At 34.1% G+C, this 4,629-nt stretch overlaps 1 long non-coding RNA gene across 1 annotated transcript in view; it reads left to right on the forward strand.

The window, feature by feature from the left end:
• Positions 1-1,399: 1,399 nt before the first annotated feature.
• LOC117116645 overlaps positions 1,400-4,629 on the forward strand; it is a 10,181-nt gene continuing 6,951 nt past the window's right edge. Inside the window, exons 1-2 of the long non-coding RNA XR_004446797.1 lie at positions 1,400-2,791; positions 2,989-3,117. This is a non-coding gene — a long non-coding RNA (uncharacterized LOC117116645). The remainder of the gene's footprint in view (positions 2,792-2,988; positions 3,118-4,629) is intronic.

A 4,629-nucleotide genomic window follows, 5' to 3' on the forward strand; every position in this document is an offset into this window, starting at 1 on the left:
CAATTAACTGATCAATCAATAAATATTGAAATATTCATTTTAAGTGAAAAAGTGTTTCACCAATTGCCTTGAGACCTTTCCAAAAAACAAATTGTATTTATACAGACATAGTATTTATGATACTGGCGTATATCATCTTGTGTAAAATCAAATTACAAAACAATTTTTACAAACCCATGTTGCTGGAATTCCAGGCTTTCACTTTGCTTCACTTAAGTCTGTATCGACCATCATCTTCAGGTTCCGATTCATGTAGTTCAACATATGCATTGTATGCAGCATTCGATCCTGTTAATATTCTCATGGGAACCTTTTTTCAGTTTAAAATACAGTATTTTGTGTTATAATTGATTCATAAATCAAAACAAAACAAAATGTACGACTCTTGTCTTTAGGCACATGAACAGAATTCCATAGCGTTTGATTAGTGACCTTCATCTAGTTATCTCAAAGGGCCCAAAATAATTCATTATGTCGTATTGTTTTCTATATGGGGAGTGGGGTGGGTATGGTAAATTACTAACCGGGAAAATAGATACCCACTCGGACCCAAGATCCCAGTTACACGCCTGGTGTTAGCGCTAATGTGTGCCCTTGTGCGGACAGGGGGTGTGCCCCCTCTGAAGCTGGAAAACTTGTTTTTGCAAAATAAATTGATGCAATTTGCAAAAAATCACAAGTCAATAAATTCTTCATCAACCGATATAACCTTAAACATTCTTGGAATTTACATAACATTACTGATGTCGTACACACCCTTCAGTGTGAAATGTGGCTCTCTTTGCAAGCGCATTTAACATCTAAGGAAGGAAGAGCTTAGATTGGTACCAGATAAAATAATTTTGTTATCAACATTAATACATTATGCAAATTTTAATCTTTGTAAGTGCATAAGACAGTGCAAATTATTTCTGTGACAGTCTTTGGAAGTGTGTAAAGCTCCATTTTATCCCATACATAGTCGAAATATGGGGGGATGATACAATGGACCCCCCCCCCCAATGTCAAATATTGGGGGAATATATCCCCACCCCCCGGGATCTACGCATATGCATTTGAAAGTCCGTGCTACCCATTTGTAAGACTGTGCTACACATTTACAAGAATGCGCTACTTTGAAAAACTCCGCTAAAAAATAGATTCCTGTGAGTTTCTGCGCCTAGGGGGCTTAGTTGTTATAGTGATAGACAAGGGGGCTTAAGAGAATCATGAGAACCCATCTCAGAAAGTGCACTTACTCAAAATCGATGGGTAGTCAAGCCGTCATCTATGTGAAATTAGTCGAAATACAGGGCTCAATTTTGTAGATAATAAATATGAACCAATATAAATCATAATTTTAGCACATATCGATATTTATTAGGCCTATCTTTTTAAATTTCAGATGACCTAAGGTGAGACTACCAAATCCAAAAATACAAAGGTCACCCGGGTTCTACGGGTGCACCCCCTTGGATACATTTCCAATCATTCCGGGAGATGCTGAAATAAACAAAATTTATCATATTTTTCGATGTTTCCTCTGTCATTATTCTGTGTATGGAGACCCACTCGATAGTTTGTCATGATTTACTGTACCTGTAGTTCGCTTTTGGGAATCCTGTCTGTGTTGCTTTTACTTTTACCGAGTTGTTTATGTCATATTGGAGACGAAATAAATGGAATGAAATATAATGAAGTCCAACTAACAAAACTTATATAATATTTTTAAATGAAAATCTAAAATCCCGACTCATCATTCCCATTGTTTTTACCATCGTAATATGTTTTTACTCAAGTCAGTCTTCACTCTTGATACAACCGCTGAGCATATTTCCAGAATGATAATCGGCATTACAAGTTAATTCATCTGTATTACTTTTCTTTGAATAACCGAATGGGCCGATTTGCGTAAGATGTCCACATAGGTTTCGGTATACTGTACAAAATACAATGCCACTGTGTACAAGAAAGTTATCTTGGCCTGGTTACATAACACCTAACTAATCCTTCTAATTGGTCACAGTATTGCCAGGGAGTGTAGCGGAGGATATAAAATAATGTAGCATTTTAGACGTTCACATTACATCAGGAGTATCATGATGTTATAACTGAATTAAACCATTCAGGATAGACAAGGCAAAAATATTTCGGAGCAACAATTTTATAATTTCAGAATGAAAAACGATCAGTGAATTGCTCGAAAAGATGTATCGAGGGACGAGACAATTAGGATGGCCTTATGATATACCTGGACTTGAAAGAGATGGGCATCATTACGTAATAGTAGCTGATTCCATGAAATTTCTGGGCATGTATGCCGGACTACAGAATAAGGGATGGACAAGGTTTGATAAATTTGTAAATGAAAATGGAATGGTAGTTCGCCCACAATATACAACCAAACCAAGCAGCACGTCGCACCCATTTGAGTTTATCGTACTTTGTAGTTTTACTTTTGAGTGGTGGGCATCTACAGGACAAAGAAGACTATAATGACGACATCGATGAATATATATTGAAATTATACACATTGCGGGAATTTGTCAGAGAAAGGTGCATGGCATCTCTTATAAACGAACCAATTGCTGCTGTTATCAATGATGTGGATGAGCGCGCTAAAAAAGCTAGAATATCAACAGGTTCGATGATTAGACGCGTTCAACACGACAACAATCAGCCAATGCCACAAACATTGATGCAGGTCGGAAACAGAATTTCGCAGCGAATTCCCAAACAAAGGAAAAAAATAAGAGATTGCAGCAACCATACATGGCGGAGACAAATCCGACCTACTTGAAGCACTTGCTTGGTAAGTACTTTAATGAGTCGATTTATTCATGTCATACATCCAAATCAATTTTATTCCACACCCTCAATATTTACGTAGGTAGATCTACCGTGTAGTCATACATGTTAAGGAGCAAAAAACAGGCACTTTCGGTAATAGACCTCTAGCAAATATTTGGTCAAAAGTTTTTGAGAAAATTTGAATTATTTTTTCCTCAGGGATATTTCGCGGCCCTATAAAAACGATGAATGGGACAGTACACTATCTGCCGAAGATTTAATAAATGTACTGAAAAAAGGAAAATCATCAAGACATGCAACAGAATCCTTGTTTGACGAAATTGTGAGGTAAGATATAATCATTTTTTTGTCTTAAAATTATATTTTATTCAGAGGCACAGATTAGTTGAGTAAAACATTATCTGTGAAATAATGCAGTATTAATAACCTTTTCCACTATCAAAATGTTTACGCACGAAACTTTACATGCCTTAAACTATTTATAATGAAAAGATGAAAACAATTAACACTAATGCGATGATCCTGTTATATACCCTACGGGCGCAGTACTGTACAGACTTTTTTTTGTTGCAACTCTCATGCACGGCGGGAAAAACATTATCTGAATAAAAGTTTAAAACACAGCTTTATGAGTTGTTTATTTTTTTTTTCAGTCCAATATTTATAAACAGTACTGTGTAAATTTACCTATCACACGCAGTATTTACAAATAATAATAATAAAAATAACACAGATTAAATCATAACAATTAAAGTCAAATTAAAAGAAAAACAAGTTGCATTGCATTTTTTTACAATACGACCTAGGCGTATAGCTTGACATAGGCCTAGTCATTTTAATCCTAGTCATTTTAATCCTAATTTCCATAAAAATATTTAATCACTATAATATACAATAATTAAATTTTAAAATTTAAGAGTAAAAACAAAAATAAAGCACTGACAACAAATATTTAAATCACCAAAAATAAATAATAAATGTTACTTTACAAAAATAGCATGTTAAAAAAAAATCAAATAAAATAAAAGTAGATAAATGAATACTTCAACTGGTTACCTACTATACTGCATCAAAAATCACTCCAAATTCAAGCTGCTATCTGTCGAAAATCTAGATACATTACTGTAATTGCAATTTTACCCGAGCCTTGTAGATATAGTTTTTATACCATTTCGACCCTATATATTTATGAGGAGTTGAAGAATACATAATATAAGGTCCAAATAGCTCCAGTTACATTAAATAAAAATTATATGTCGATTATGACATGTAACCATATTGACTGCATATAAAAAATCATGTAAAAAATACACTGAAAAGTAAACCCTGTTAATTTCAAACCTGATATTTAAATATTATTATATTTAACAATTAAAATTTAAAGAAATACTTAAAGTGCCTCTGCCACCTATTCTGACAATTTTTATAAACTACAGCGTGTTTATATTTATAAGTATATTATAAACATAAGTGTTGGTCATAAATTACGAATAAAATTGATTTTGTACGAAAAAATGAATATGACCAACACTTGTGCTGTCTCTTATACACATCTATCACTCAATGACGTCATTGGTGACCGACTTTGCCAAACTTCATCCAAGCGCGAAATCAAAACAAACACTGCGATGGTGGCCTAGCGGAGGAAGAAAAGCCCGAACTTCTACCCTAGGCTGTTAGTATAATTACATAGTTTCCCGAGTTTTACACAATATTCCAGTAAATTGTGTTGTAGGGGGTTATAAGTGCACACGAAGTAAATATTTTACGTTACCTAAAGATAGTAAAAGACGTTGTTGAGTTAAATTTGTCAATTTTACAATTCAAATTTTCATGGGC

Source organism: Anneissia japonica, unplaced genomic scaffold, assembly GCF_011630105.1.
Source record: "Anneissia japonica isolate Jap-2015-1 unplaced genomic scaffold, ASM1163010v1 scaffold1060_len253145_cov167, whole genome shotgun sequence".
Taxonomy (NCBI): Eukaryota; Metazoa; Echinodermata; class Crinoidea; order Comatulida; family Comatulidae; genus Anneissia; species Anneissia japonica.